This window comes from Lacerta agilis, chromosome 1 (genome assembly GCF_009819535.1).
Source record: "Lacerta agilis isolate rLacAgi1 chromosome 1, rLacAgi1.pri, whole genome shotgun sequence".
Lineage (NCBI taxonomy): Eukaryota > Metazoa > Chordata > Lepidosauria > Squamata > Lacertidae > Lacerta > Lacerta agilis.
Genome location: NC_046312.1, coordinates 27,556,317 through 27,572,412, shown reverse-complemented (window position 1 = coordinate 27,572,412; position 16,096 = coordinate 27,556,317). Strand labels below are relative to the sequence as shown.

The 16,096-nt window shown below is 44.0% G+C and overlaps 1 long non-coding RNA gene across 1 annotated transcript; it reads left to right on the top strand.

Moving 5' to 3' along the window:
* Window positions 1-6,877: 6,877 nt before the first annotated feature.
* LOC117042383 lies at window positions 6,878-14,802 on the top strand. Its single transcript, XR_004426073.1, has 4 exons — window positions 6,878-7,160; window positions 9,527-9,741; window positions 10,762-10,879; window positions 14,694-14,802. It is a non-coding gene; the product is annotated as an uncharacterized LOC117042383 (long non-coding RNA).
* The last annotated feature ends 1,294 nt before the right edge of the window (window positions 14,803-16,096 follow it).

The window sequence follows — 16,096 nt, the reverse complement described above, 5'->3', positions numbered from 1 at the left end:
GCTGGGAAAGGTGGATATTGAGAGTCCAACAACTTCGGGAAGGTGGGGGACATTGCTTAACCATTCCTGCTTTATATGTTCAGAAGTGCCTGGCACTGCCCAAGAGTTTGAAGAAAGCAATAAATATTGAGATTTATAAATGGACAGCATAGTCTGTTAGGTTTAGGCCTCTACACAGCACTCTCCCAACCCAGAACTCTGGCTGCCCTGTGGAAAACCTGACCTGATCTAGTCTCAAATAAATTTGGGGTGGGGCTGATGTTTGATTGGGTTTTGAAAAACCCTACATGGTCAGGAGGAGGGTGTGGGAAGGAGGCACTGCATCTACCCCCCCACCACCACACTGCAGAGAGTAGGAGGGTTCAGTCTTTTTTGGTGTTGCCTGCAGGAAACATGCTGACAAAGCAGACCACAGCAGGTTCATCTCTCTTTCTCTCTCCCCAAAAGTCCTGGGGTTAAATCTCCTCTTCCAGCCTTTGCAGCCTTGGCCAATCCCTTTTCAATCTTGCTGGGATCTGCCTCCCCAACACATTTCCTGAAGGCATCACATAGCGAAGAAGACCCCTGCAGCTAGCCTTCTCAGTGACTGATCCCAGACTTTGGAACTCCCATCCCAGGCATAGGCAAACTTGGCCCTCCGGATGTTTTGGGACTACAACTCCCATCGCCCCTAGCTAACAGAACCAGTGATCAGGGATGATGGGAGTTGTAGTCCCAAAACATATGGAGGGCTGAGTTTGCCTATGCCTGTCCCATCCTAATGAGGCTCCCTCCTTCTTGTCCTCCTGCCATCAGGTGAAGACCCTTTTAACGTCATTTTAATTTTTTTGTATGCTGCCTTGAGTCCTGGTCTGGGGAAAAGGTGGAATATAAATAAATATAATGATGATAATAACTATTATTCTTATTTCTATTAAACCCTCTGCTCAACAGTTGATGATTGGAGGGTTCAATTTTGCTCATTTTGACTGTGCCCATGTGCTGGGGACTGGCATATACAAAGTGCAACGCAAGGAAGTTTGAAAGCCCTCTTTCTGTTTTTAAACCATGGCGGACACTTGAGTAAAGCAGGGGTGTAGAGACACTGTGAGGAAATGGGTGGTTTTAAACAATGGCAGAGAGCCAGTGTGGTGTAATGGTTAGAATGTTGGATGGACTATGACCTGGGAGACTAGGGTTCAAATCTCTACTCAAGTTCATTGGGCCATTTACCATATCTTAGACTAACCTACCTCACAGGGTTGTTGTGATGATGGAATGGGGAGGAGAAGAACCATGAATACCACCTTGAGCTCCTTGGAAGATAAAGGTGGTATATAAATGTAACAAATAAATAAAATAAATAAAATTTGAGTGAAGCAAGCAAGTGAGCCACAGAGGGGAAAACAACAACAACAACAACAACAACAACAACAACAACAACAATTTATTTATACCCCACCATCTGGCTGGGCCTCCCCAGCCACTCTGGGTGGCTTCCAACAGAATGTTAAAATACAATAATCTATTAAACATTAAAAGCTTCCCTAAACAGGGCTGCCTTCAGATGTCTTCTAAAAGTCTGGTAGTTGTTTTTCTCTTTGACATCTGGTGGGAGGGTGTCCCACAGGGCGGGTGCCACTACCGAGAAGGCCCTCTGCCTGGTTCCCTGTAACTTGGCTTCTCGCAGTGAGGGAACTGCCAGAAGGCCCTCAGAACTGAACCTCAGTGTCTGTACAGAACGATGGGGGTGGAGACGCTCCTTCAGGTATACTGGACCGAGGCCGTTTAGGGCTTTAAAGGTCAGCAGCAACACTTTGAATTGTGCTTGTGTGGCAGTGGCCCAAAGGGCCATAAAATGTGATAATGTGAACCCCTATAAATGTTTGAATATGCTTCTAATAGAGAATTATGGTAACCTGCTGCTTTAAGGAACCAATGATTTTGGCAAGATGCCATCTCACACCGAGATAGAAGAACAAGCAAATATTCAGTCATAAAGACGCATTCATAAGCTAGAACATAAGTTGATACATGAAAATGGCTACACGTAACACAGGTTCCCATGCATTGCACACTAACAGAATGTAACAATCTCTGAGAATCAAGGTTTAGTTAGCAATGCTTATTGCGCATGTGTATTAGATTAGGTAATTTACATGCGTACTAAACTAAAATGAGGTAATGAAATATGATTGGTTAAATTGAAATCCTTTGTTTGAAATGTTATAAATACCCCTGCCCAGATCTTTGGGCGGGGTTACAGATTTGCAAAATGATTCGACTGTAACCTTTATTGCTTTGCAATAAAGAAAACAAAATGGACTCCAAGCTCTTCTAGTCTCTGAGTTTTATTGGCGTAGCTCAGAATAAGGGCATTTCGCCCAATGCAACACTCGGAAACGTACTGGGAACCAATGTAGGTCTTTCAGGACCAGTGTTATGTGGTCTCGGCGGCTGCTCCCAGTCACCAGTCTAGCTGCTGCATTCTGGATTAGTTGTAGTTTCCGGGTCACCTTCAAAGGTAGCCCCACATAGAGTGCATTGCAGTAATCCAAGCAAGAGATAACTAGAGCATGCACCACTCTGGTGAGACAATCCGCAGGCAGGTAGAGTCTCAGCCTGCGTACCAGTTGGAGCTGGTAGACAGCTGCTCTGGACACAGAATTAACCTGCACCTCCATGGACAGCTGTGAGTCCAAAATGACTCCCAGGCTGCGCACCTGCTCCTTCAGGGGCACAGTTACCCCATTCAGAGCAGGGAGTCCTCCACACCTGCCCGCCTCCTGTCCCCCAAGAACAATACTTCTGTCTTGTCAGGATTCAACCTCAATCTGTTAGCCGCCATGGTGGCTTTAAACAGGTTTGAGTAAAGCAGGGTTGGAGAGGAATTGAAAGGAAAATAGTAGCAGTTTTAAACAATGGCAGAGGTTTGAGTAGAGTGAGCAGAAAGAATTCTTGAGGCAGACAAAGTGCTGGTTCAAAATTGTAGGAACGTTTATATATAACATAGCAGGGTTAAACGTTTCCTTATTTGAATTTACACAGCAGCAAGTGGATTGCTAACTTGTTTGAGTCCTTTTTAATAATTATCTCTTCTACCTTCCTGCCTTCTTGGTTGTTAATCCCTTTTGTGCCTCTTAATGAATCTGAATGATAACAATATAAATTAGTTTACTGTCAGATTCATTGAGTACATACTTAGGTTACAAAAGATATAAACTATATATTAGATATTAGTGAGTCCTAAAAAGACTCCATCAGAGCACTTACTACTGAACACTTCTATCAGCAGCCTAACCGACCAACGGACCAAACTGACTGTTACATAGAGGCAGTTAGTCCTCTCTTAGAATGTTGGATTTGACTGACATATCCCACAAAAATAAGGTTTGAGAGTGAGAAGGGAGTTGAGAAAGGCTCTGTTGTGTTAGCTTTTTTGGTGTTATCTTTTGTGTTATACCCATCTCTGCTATTTCTCCTTGTTACCCTCAGTGTTTCTCCCTGAATCCATTCAGATCTCTCCTGTTGTTTTAATCACCACCTTCTGGCTCTCCATGAATCTCCTTTCTCACCACCATGCCACAGCTGCTGCTGTGAAACTTGCCTTCTCTTTTGCTCCCCTAGCCCACCCTGCAAACCCAGGATTGTGATGAGGCACTACAAATCCTCCAACAGGGGGCTATGTGATGACACCCTTACATTTTCATTATATGTAAGACTAGCGCTATGGAATCAGCCCATGGAAAAACCCCTCCACCAACATGGTATCGTGTTTAATGGATATTATTATTATTATTATTATTATTATTATTATTATTATTATTATTATTATTATATTTATACCTCGCCCATCCGGCTGGGTTTCCCCAGCCACTCTGGGTGGCTTCCAACAGAATATTAATAAAAAAGCGATAAAACATCAAACATTAAAAACTTCCCTAAACAGGGCTGCCTTCAGATGTCTTCTAAACGCCAGATAGTTGTTTATTTCTTTTGACATCTGATGGGAGGGCATTCCATAGGGTGGGCTCGACTACTGAGAAGGCCCTCTGCCTGCTTCCCTGTAACCTCACTTCTCGGAGTGAGGGAACCACCAGAAGGCCCTCAGAGCTGGACCTCAGTGTCTGGGCAGAATGATGGGAGTGGAGATGCTCCTTCAGGTATACTGGGCCGAGGCCGTTTAGGCTTTAAAGGTCCGCACCAACACTTTGAATTGTGCCCGGAAACATACTGGGAGCCAATGTAGGTCTTTCAGGACCGGTGTTATATGGTCTTGGTGGTCACTCCCAGTCACTAGTCTAGCTGGTACATTCTGGATTAGTTGTTAAAGAAGTGCCTAGCTATACAAAAAACAATATAGGACAAAAGTTGTTACTGGATACTGCCTGACTTAATTTTATTTATTTATTCAACTTACCTGTTATCCAATAACAATAATTCTCTGGGAAATGCACGAAAAACAATTGAAGCAATTTTAACACTCCAAAACCCACACAAGTAAAATTCTATATGGCAGCAGTAATGCTAAAAACAATCATTTTAAATCAGAGAAGAAATCTAAAAATCATGGCGAACAGCAATTAACCTAAGGCGTAGGAAGTTCCACAGAACTAAATAACCATGTGAAAACACAGCGTGGAGAATTGTTGTGTATATGGCTGTCTGTTGATGTTTTGTGCTTTGAAACATATTTCTATGGCAATGTCAGAGCACAACTGTCAAAGTTTAAGGCCTTGTGCTGTTCATATGTTGCAAGACTGCTTAGTGGTGGCTTCTTGGTGACAGGTTCTGAAAGGAGAGAAAGAGGCAATCACTTCTAATATTAATAGACAGGGTTGGTATCAGTAAATTTTGATTGGTTGGGGGGGGGGAAGAGACTCTGATTAGCTGTATATTCAAGCCAGTGAAGAACAGGCAGTTAACTGTCAGTTAGGAGATAACTGTCAGTTGGAAAACAAAGTTGGGGAAGTCAGTTGACGAGGGAGGTGTGAGGCAAAGGCCAGAGAAAGATGAGGTGAAAGTGGAAAGATGAGGCCCGAATATTAAGCTGTTCATTCCCAGTGTGTAAACAATACTGGTAAAGATCAGAAAAAGGAAGCAGCTGGCTGAGTTAGGCTAGGAGGCTGCCCGGTGCAAATGTCTTACTACAACCAGATTTTTAAAAGTCCAGTTGGGGAAGCTATGGGATCACAAGCAGATTGTCCTTAGTAGCTGCAATGGGTTGCAAGTTAATTCAGCTGTGGTTTAGAGAATTTGGCTTGAGGTAAAAGCTGTTTAGAGGCTGGTGTCAGCAACAGTGTCTCTCAGTCTGTAGAAACTGCACCAGTTAAAATATAAGTATTCCTTTAAATACACAAAATCCTTTCATAAACAATATTCTCAACAGGTCATACTATATCCAGTGCTGGTGTCCATCTCATGACTAAGCCTATTGCATCAAGCTACAAAGAGGATTTTAAAAGGAATGAGTAATTGTGGAAAAGGGTCACATTGAGGAACTGAATTATCGTAGCAGGGAGTTTTATGGAACCCAAAATATAAAAATTAGAAAACACAAATACCCAAACTTTATAAAAAGTAAAATAATAATAATAATAATAATAATAATAATAATAATAATAATAATAATTTATAATTTGTACCCCGCCCATCAGGCTGGGTTTTCCCAGCCACTCTATAATTTTTCTATACATGGTGGGACTGGTCTCTCCCCCTGATAATGCCAGAGATTTTAAAAGTAGAGCTTAAAAGATCAGTGATATTGAAGAAACTCTTCTCGGGCACTGAAGAGACACTAAAAGGGTGTGCCAGGCAAAACAGTCTGGAGGAAGCATTCCATAAATGGGAGTCACTTCAAAAAATGCCTTTTGTCTTGCGGCCACCCATTTTATCTCAGCTTGTGAGAATCCTCTGTTGGTGATCTCAGGGTTCAAGTGGATTTGCCATGGTCCCAAGTTGTAAAAAAACAAAAACAAAACACCCTTTAAAGGTCAAAACCAGCAACTTGAATTGGATTAGAAACATTGCAGGAGCCAATGAAGATGAAAAAATGCTGGCATATTAATTCTGGAGTGTCTAGTTCCAGTTAGTACTCTTGAAGCCACATTCTATACCAAATGAATTTTCTGGACCATTTTTAAAGATAGTCCCCACCTACAATGCTTTGCAACAATCTAACGGTAAAAAGTCTCCACTGTTCTCACATCATTTTACTGGTGCTTCTGGCCAATGATGAAAACAGATTATGTGTTCTCCTTCTGCATCTCTGCTGCTTTGTTCATTGTCTCTCAACTATGCTTCTAGAGCAAAAGCATCAATTTGCACCACCAATCAAATGCGTTCCCTGGAAAAAAAAAGGCTCCAGTGAGAACGAACAGTTGCTTCCATTTTCACCCTGATCTCTGTGGAGCAATAATGGAGTAAATAAAATATGTTTCCCCACTCGGAGAAAAAGAGTTGTAAAGTAGAAAGCCAAAGTAAATATACTATACAGGGACAAATAAAAGGTGTCTGTGAGAAACAATTAATTGGCATGTTACTAGCACATGGGGATTTTAGTTCAAAATCTCTTCTTCACATTTATATAGTCATTCTGATGGTAAACCTCACCTTCAAAAATCATGCCCGAAAGAGCTTAGATGTTAAATGTTACCATACCTTCCTTAGTGACCAGCCTGGCTGGATGAGGCTCTCCAAATTGTGCTGCTATGCTGCAGAGGTTCACTTCATAGTGATCAGGAGAACATGTCAGTTCAACATCCAGCAGTAAAGCATCTGCTTTGCATGCAGAAGATCTCAGGTTCAATCTCCAGCATCTTTACATAGGTCTGGGGGAGACCCCTGCCTGAAACCCTGCAGAGCTGCTGCCAGTCAGTGTAGACAGTAATGAACTAGATGGAACGATGGTCTGGACTTGGTATATGGCAGTTTCCTATGAAACAGTTCACTCCTATGCAAAGTTAAGCACATCTAAACTCATTGTTTTCAATGAGCTTTGGCATGTCTAACTGCCTAGGGCTGTAAAGGTTCCTGATCTCAAATGATCTCAGCACTGGACTAACTAGCTTGCTTTAAACCTGTTTGAAGAGAATATCCATGGCAACCTGTGTGATGTCATAAGTCTTTGTGCTGGAAACACCAAAGGAGGGCCTTGCCAAGTACACAGGCAACTGAAACAGGTGATGTCAATAAGCTGCCAGTAGTTAAGCTAAGGAAGGAATATTGCAGGCTATATGTCCAGTGAGCTAGATGGACCAGTGGTCTGGCGTAACATAAGTCACATCCTATACGCCTGTGGAACTTCAGCATAAGGACTTGCCAATTTACTTTAATGAAGGGAGAAGCTCCAGTCTCTCTATTTTGTGGCTACGAATGAGGAAGCCCTTGCAGATGTAAACATTTCTTTTGTGCACTGGAACCCAGTAAATGGAAATAACTGTGGGATTGTGATGACCGATTAATAGGATGTTTGCTGCCCCAAAGTACAGCAATTACCTGTTGGTAACCAAGAGGGAAAATGTTGTTTGTATAAACACACAGGAAGCCTGCTGCTTGGGTTTACTTTTGTCCACTGTACCATGATTTAGCTAATATTAAAAATACACACATAGCAAAGTCTTAAAGAGGTCACAGATCAATTATGCCTTGATCTGCTTTCTTCTGAACTAAGTCAGGATGGGCAGGTAACCTGGATCTGAGATAGAAATCTATACTAGGGGCTTAGGTTCCTATAGCGAACTAATGCAACAACATACTGCAGAGCCATTTGCAATATCTCTGTGATGCAGCCGAGCCAGCATATAATGTGGAGTAAATGTTGTTTAGTAAAAGAAAGAACACTGATAAATGTCTGGCCATTAAGGTCAGCCCATGGAGAATGAAACAAGAAACTGCTGTGAAGAGGGAAATAGAGGCGAGGGAAGAGGGAAAAGTTTAAAATTCAGCACCATGGACAGTAGCACTCACATTTTGGTATAATGGAGTTTGCACAAAGCTTAATTTTCAGTCTTACATGCTGAAGCACCATAATACAACAGTTATTTTAAGCCTCTTGGAGCTTTTCTAAACTCTTTGTGTGCCGAGTGCTTGCCACACGCCCACCTGTTTTCAATGATTTGGGCGGGGGGGGGGGTAGAGAAATGGAAAGAATTCTTTGCAAGAGCACTCAACAAAATGACAGGTTTAATAATCTGCACTTAGACAGCACTTTTCATCCAAGGGTCTCAGAGATCTTTATAAATATTCATGCACTTTATACATATTTTCAGCCAATGTACCCTCCCTTTCCTCCATTCCAAACAAGTAAATATATCCCAATTCCCCTTTTGCAGATCTGGAAAGGCAGATTCGAAATTCAGGGAAAGCGAAATTTAAAGGGCAACCCTCTGTATATCTATTGAAAAGTAGGTCCCATTGAGTTCAGTGGGACATTTGCTCACAGGCAAATGTGTACTGGATTGCATCCTCAGAGTGACAAAGCAATTCTTCTGGAGTCGCAAAAAAGGGTCAGCTATAAAGATAGGAACAGAAATAGGGTGGGAGATAAGAAAATAGGCTTTTTCTTTATACCAGTAGTTGGCATTCATTGGGACATAGGGTCATGTAGTGTGTAATATTGTGGCTTTTATGTAATGTCAGAATAAATGCACAGTTTTATCAGTAACTCTTTAAAGCAGATTTTAATGTGCAGCTTTGAAATCTTGTAGTTCTAGGTTGCATAGGAAGCTGCTATATACAGGGTCAGATTATTTGTTCATCTAGCTCAGCATCTACTCTGACTGGCAGTGGCTCTACTGGGTTTCAGGCAGAGGTCTTTCTCATTTCTGCTCCCTGGTCCTTTTAAACTGCATATATCATGGACTGAACTGGGCATGTTTTGCATGCAAAGTGTGTGCTGTGCCACTAAGCTGTCTTTCCCCATAGCACCATTGCCTTCCAGTCTCTTTCCCAGCTCAATTCAAAGTGCTTTTCATTATTTTTAAATCCCTAAACAGCTTATAGCCAGGATACTTAAAGGACCATCACCTCCTACATTAGCCTGCTGGTCCAAGCAATGAGCTAGGAGACCCTAATATATGCACTGCTGTCATCTGATGTTTCAGAGTTGGGAACACATGAAAGGGTATTCTCTGTTGTTGCATCCTTCCCTGGGGGATCCTTGGTGATTTATGTTTCATCAGGTCATTGACCTGATTGATAATTGACCCTGGCTCCTTAATGCACTGACTGATCCATTTATCTGTTATGCTTATGTTTTCTAAGAGAGCACTGTATAAGCGTTAAGACTGTCACACAATTAAATAGTTGGTTAAACACATTAGTCAAATTGATCAACAGATTAAACTTGTACAAATCTGCATGTGCACAAGTCCCATGATTTGTAAATAAAATGCTTTCTGAATCAGTCTACTCAGAAGTAAGCCCAACTAATTTCAATGGGACTACAAGGTAATCTGCAGAACTGCAAGTATGCAAGTGCTCAGAGTACAGTATTGTCTTCCCTTGGTGATCAGACAGAATAATCACCATCCTTTCTCCTTTCCAGGCTGACTCCTCCAAAAGCAAGGCAAGGACCAGGAATGGCACTGGCACACACAAAAGCTCCAAGCCTCCATGCCTTCAACTAAGTTATACTCCCAGTTCTGTCAAGCAACTGAGGAGTGGGCGGAAGAGAGAGGAAAATGGAAGATACCAAGATGAGAGTAGGGGAAACGGAAAAGGCTTCTTCTAAGAAGATATCTAATTAATTTGGAGAGATTTGTAATCATTTCGAACAAGCAAAAGTAATCATTTAGACCAGATGTTTTGGACTGCAACTCCCATTAGCTCCAACCAGGATGTCTGTGCTGGCTGGGGATGATAGGAGCTGTAGTCCAAGACATCTGGAGAGCATCAGGATGGCAAAGCCATTTGATCAATTGATTAAACATCACAGCCCTAATGATAATTTATCCCTTTCCTTTGCTGGTAATATTGTGATTAGGATATATCAATTCAGCACTAAGAAAAACCGGTTTAGACATGCACCCACAGCCTTGTTGACTTAATCCTAGAAATTCATGGGAATAGATTCTTATTAATTAGAATTTATCGACAGCTTCTTTATTCCAAATGGTATCTTTAAATTAAGCCAGTTTCAGAATACCTAACTCTCTGGGCTATATTTTCTATCTCCTTCAGTATCAGGATAAATTCCCAAGGGAGAAATAGAATTATTTCTTGCAGTGAACAGGATAGGAAAGGACGACACTCAGAGACAGTGGCACTATTTAATCAGATGCAATAGACTTCTAACTTACTATGGAAAAAGTGAACAGCCTTGCACAATTCACTATCTCTAAAGCCTTAGTTCCCCACCTGGAAAATTAGAGTAACAGTGACCTGCATTACTATTTTGTTGTAAAGTCAAGCAGGCCACAATCCGCTGGGAAGTTGTTCTGCACAAGTCCCCTTCCAAAACTATTGTACTGTGACATTGTGCAGCTCCTATTTATTTCAATGAAATTTGCACAGAGGAGTCCCTGGTGGATTGTGCCCGTGTGTGTGTGTGTGTTATGCACATTAAAAAGTGTCATGGGCCTGGAAAGGATGTGAAAGCCACATAAATGCATCCTCGGGGCAAAATGGCAGAACAACGAAAGCCTTGATGGATTTATGCTGTGAAACAAACTCTTTAACATTCACTGTTCTTCACAAAAGCTACCCTTCAACGTGGACTTTGTCTCTGCTGCCTTGCCTAAGGCAGGCTGCCCAGCTTTTATCCATTAATGTTCATTGCAGAATCTCAACCCCTTTAAGAAGTGGCAGCGAGCTTGTAAATCCTGCCATCCGATGAGCTGTGCTGTTGCAGTGTGTCAACTCAATGTGTGGAAGGGAAAACAGATGTGCTAAGTGGAGGGTGGTTTTTTTTTTCTTGTTTACTGTGTGGTTTATCTCCTCTTCAGTCTTCCTCTTTCTGTTTAAATATTTGATGTCATTTTGTTTATTTCTGTGACAAATGATTTTGGGTTTCATTTCCAGAAACAGAAAAGTGTCAGCAATGCCAGCATTGCTGGGGCATCTGTTCCTTGCTATTAATTAGTCCCTTTCCCTGCTTGCTTGCCTCCTAAAAACAGAGATGCCTACATCATGTAACTGTCATTTATTTGTAGCAGCAGATCCATTTCCTTGAGACTGTGTCTCTGGCTGCTTTTCAGTGTCTACTTTTGTCCTGTCTCAGTGAAAAGTTTGTGGAATTTGAAGCCACAAGATGTGATGGTGGTCACATGCTTAAAAATGGACTTAGATAGATGCACAGAGGATAACCAAGCACAGTGGCGTAGTGAGGGTGGGGCGTAGGGGGTGGGGCGCCCTGGGTTCCAGGGGAGGGGGGTGACACTTGGGCCAGCTCCGCCCGGCCCTGCCGGCAGACTACGAGCAAGCCGCGGAGCAAGGCAGCCTCGCCCTGCAGCCTGCTTGCAAACCTGCTCGGTAGTGTGCAAGCAAGCTGTGGAGCGAGGCTGCTTCACCCCGTGGCCCACTCGCCAGTGCGCACGATCGGCGGCTCGTGGGGCTGCCCCACCCCTGCCTGCTGCTTTTCGCTCAGCGGCTCGCAAGGTCGCCGCAGAAGCAGCAGAGCCGGCCCGGACGGAGTGCGCATGCGCAAAATCCAGCACATGCTCACTCCGCCACCGGGTCGCCGCTGCTGCTCCCGCAGCGACCTTGCAAGCTGCTGAGGGATCGGTGGCTCGTAGGGCTGCTGAGCGCGAGCAGCGGGTGTAAGGCCATGCTGCTTTTCACATGTGGCAGCCTCACAAGCCACCAATTGCTCAGCAGCTCTGATCACCCATTCCCACCACGGATAGGTCACCACAGAAGCAGCGGCAGCAGCCCGGCAACGGAGCGTGCATGCACTGGATTTCGCGCATGCGCACTCTGTCCTGACGTTGCGTCGTGACGTCACGACGCAACGGCACGATGCCCCTCCCCCAGGGGGTGCCTCCATTCACTGCCCTGGGTAGCAAAGAGGCTTCCTCCGCGCCTGACCAAGCAATCTGCTGGCTGGGAATCTGAAGGTCCTGGGCTTCATCCCTGTCCACTAACAATAGTTCTGTAGCACCCAAACCATTGGAACATACACTGGTGGAGGAAGAGGAGTGTGGAGGGAGTGCACTGCCCCTGGCAGCGTGATTCCGGTGCCATCGCGGCTGCATCCCCGCCTGTGCTGGGCACCCCACCCCCGCAGGCACCCTGCCCCTGCGGGAGGCGCGCCACGCCCTCTGGGCGCGCTCCACACCCCTGCAGGTGGCGCACCATGCCACTTTGTGTGGTGCACCATGCCCCCGGGACACGCGTCAGCCCCGCCCTGCCTGCTCTCCACCCCCCGGTGCTGGAGCATGAAGCTCCGCCACTGGGAACATAGGAAGCTGCAGTGTACTGAGTGAGAATATTGCTTCTCCTAACTCAGTATCATCTCGTAGCAGCTCTCCAGTATTTCAGACAGGGACTCCCTCCCAGGCTTACGGAGATTGAACCTGGGACCTTCTCAAAACAAAGTAGATGCTCTATCACTTAAGTACAGCCCTTACCCAGTTGTTTTTTGGGAGGACACAAAAAGCATGTTAGGGGTTGCGATTATGTTCCTACTTCATTCCTTCCCACTGGAATTAATTAGAGGGAAATTACTTACACAAGGGCAGGTTCATGGCATGTTTTGGATGACCTCATGGAATGCAGAGCAGGTAGGATTTGATGCAGATGTGCTCCTCCCCTGTGCCATCCATGCCCACTCACAACGCTTCCCTATTTTCAGGGATTTGCAGGGTGGCCTAGCTGGCAGAGCCTTTGTGTAGCATACAGAGATAATTCTACAGGTGGGGTGGGTTTGAAGTTCTCTGCCTCATCCTAACACCCTTCACTTGATGCTGCATTGAATGTAGGATTGCACCCTGAGGCCATCAATGACTACTAGCCATAATTCCAGTTACAGGTGGGTAGCCGTGTTGGTTTGCCATAGTCAAAACAAAACAAAATAAAAAATTATTTCCAGTAGCACCTTAGAGACCAACTAAGTTTGTTCTTGGTATGAGCTTTCGTGTGCATGCACAGTTCTTCAGATACACTGAAACGGCAGTCACCAGACCCTTAAATATAGTGAGGGAGTGGGGAGGGGTATTACTCAGAAGGGTGGTGGGAATGGGTAGCTGATAGGTGTGGAAAACCTGTTGACGACTCTTAACGGCTGCAATTGGTCTTGCAGGGAAAGGCAAGGGGTGAGATAGCTTTGTCATGTATAATGAGATAAGAATCCAATGTCTTTGTTCTGACCAGGTCATAGCCATAATATAGCGACCAGGTTACTAGCCATAATATAGCGCCTCCAGGTTTGGGGGAGGTATAGCCATGAATACAGCTTGCAACAGCAGAAGAAGGCTATTGTCTTCATGTCCAGCTTGTGGACTTTCTAGATGAATCTGGCTGGCCAGTATCAGAAACAGGGTGCTGGATTAAATGGACCTTTAGTCCAGCCTAGCAGGGTCCTTATGTACAAAGGAAAGTCAGTACTGCAACTGGCTTTAAATAAGGCCGGAGCAGTGTTTTTTTTTCAAAGGTTGATTTCTTGTTAATGATCAAAGTAATTACCCCAGTTTATAAACACTTCTAAGGCTTTCAGTTGGCAAGTGGCCATCATCTTGAAGATAATAAAACCCAATTTGTTTGCTTATTAAAAGCATTTATATCCTGTCTTTCCATCCCCAAAAGGGCTCTCCAGGCAACCATCTTAAAATATACCATAAAATAAAATAAAAGAAATCCAAAACAGTAGCATTAATACCAAATTATCAGTAACAGGCAAAATGTAAACAATTTAATATAAAATTACCCAGACTAGTGCATTTCTGAGTAGCAGCATTTTGATCTGTCCTCTAAAGCAGGGGTGGCAAACCATTTTACACTCAAGGGCTGAATTCCCTTCTGGAAAGCCTTCCAAGGGCCGCACACCACAGGCAATAGTGAGAGTAATGAATGTAAATTTACCTTTGTGCAGTAGGGTAGTTTCTATCCACACGTACATACCCCTCTCTCCTCATCCAGACAAGTAAGAGGCATTAAATGAGTTCAATGACACATTCTAGCCAGGCAAGAACACTTTGGGTTCCTACCCTAAAGACATTGTGAGAGAACATTAACTAGGCTTCCTGTAGCAAGGAATTGCATAGGTACCCAAAGCATTTCAGATGGTGAGACACAAAGCAGGGCTTCCACTAAGCCACTGACCTAAGCAGTCAAATCAGGTCAACTTAAAGTTATCAGCACCAGCATTTATTGACATGAGACAAAAAATCTATTCTATGGCCACATTCGCACCACACATTTAAAGCACTATGATACCACTTTAAACAGTCATGGCTTCCCCCAAAATAGTTCTGGGAGCTGTAGTTTATTAAGGGCGCTGAGAATTGTTAGGAGATACCTTTTCCCTAAAAACCCTAATTCAGGATTGGGGAACCTGTGGGCTACTGGGTGTCACTGGACTACAACTCCCATAACCCCTAGCCATTGGCCATGATGTCTGGGGTTTATGGGAGTTACAGTCAAAAATGTATGGCAGGCCACGTTGTTCTCTAACCCTGCACAAAACAGACCGGGTTCTGGGTATGTTAAGGACAATCTTTTCTTATATGAAACTGCCTGACAACTCTGTCCTACCATTTCTCTGCCCTTCTTAGCAGGTATGCACAAGAGTCAGAGCCCTTTCTGCTATGATGCCCAAACAATGGAATAGTTTCCCCAAAGAGGTACACCTAGCCCTGCCTGCCTCTTCTTGACGGACAGTGTGCTGTCCCAGTGAGCTCCTTAGAAATGCTGCCCTACTAAATATTGTCTGAATCTGCTGTAATTTATTATTTTATGTTGTTTTTACGGTGCTTGGACTGTGCATATTGTAAGATACCTTGGCTATATTGTGTGCAGAAAGGTGGGAGGCAAATCACTGGAAGGAAGGAACAATCGGTGGAGGCAAGGCAGTAGGACAGAGCTAGGTGAGAATCAGTATTACATCTTGTGTGAATGTTTCCCCATTTCCCACCCTGTCCTTCAAGACCTTTTTCCGCATCCAAACATGCAACCCAAATGTATTTTGTGGACCTTTTGCTTAAGGGGATTATAAAAAATACCACTCAGGCCTTTTCAAGTGAGGCATCCTCTACTAACCAAGTGTGAGTTTCTCAGCTCTTTGTGGGGTATGGTAGGAACTACGCTACAAGCAAGCATTAGTCATATGGGATCCCTTCCTACTCTACCTACAGAGCAGATTTCACTGAGGGCTAGTAAAGACAATCGCACGTAAAGAAAAAGAACAAACCTTCTGGCATTAACAGCTGCAGAACTGAGTCAGTGGAATCACACAGACACACACTTTTTTAAACACAGTCCCACACTGTTATATAAGTTGCTGAAGGCTGCAAATGTTGACCAGAAAGTTGAGGGGCTCTAGGATATTACATTAAAATTCAAACTTTTATGCTTGTGAGGACAAATTACCTGATTAGGAGATGCCCATGTGGAAGTTTCATTAATGACTGAGCAATTCATTTTACTAGGGTTCATCCACATTTCCACTTGTGCCCTGCCTAGAAAGCACTGGTCCAAGAGGCTTTCCTCTTGGTGCGCATTTTCTAGGCCTGAGCCCAAGTGGTTTTCTCTTTGCCCCACTCCTTTCCAAAGGAAAATCCATTCTTTAGTGATAGATCATAACAAATGGCCACGAGGGAGAAACCCAAATTGCTGCTTGCTCCAATTGAGTGCTAAAGAGTGGTTTTCCCCAGGGGAGGACGTGGGTGTCACTGTGGTCTCAACCACTGAGCCTCTTGGGGTGAGCTTCCATTGCTCTGTCCCAGCTTCTGCCAACCTAGCAGTCTGAAAGCATACCAGTGCAAGTAGATAAATAGGTACTGCTGCTGCGGGAAGGTAAACGGCGTTTCCATGCACTCTGGCACTCGTTACCTTGTCCCGTTGCACTAGTAGCAGCGTAGTCGTGCTGGCCACATGACCCGGAAAGCTGTGGATAAATGCCAGTTCCCTTGGCCTGAAAAGTGAGATGAGTGCCGAACCCTATAGTTGCCTTTGACTGGAC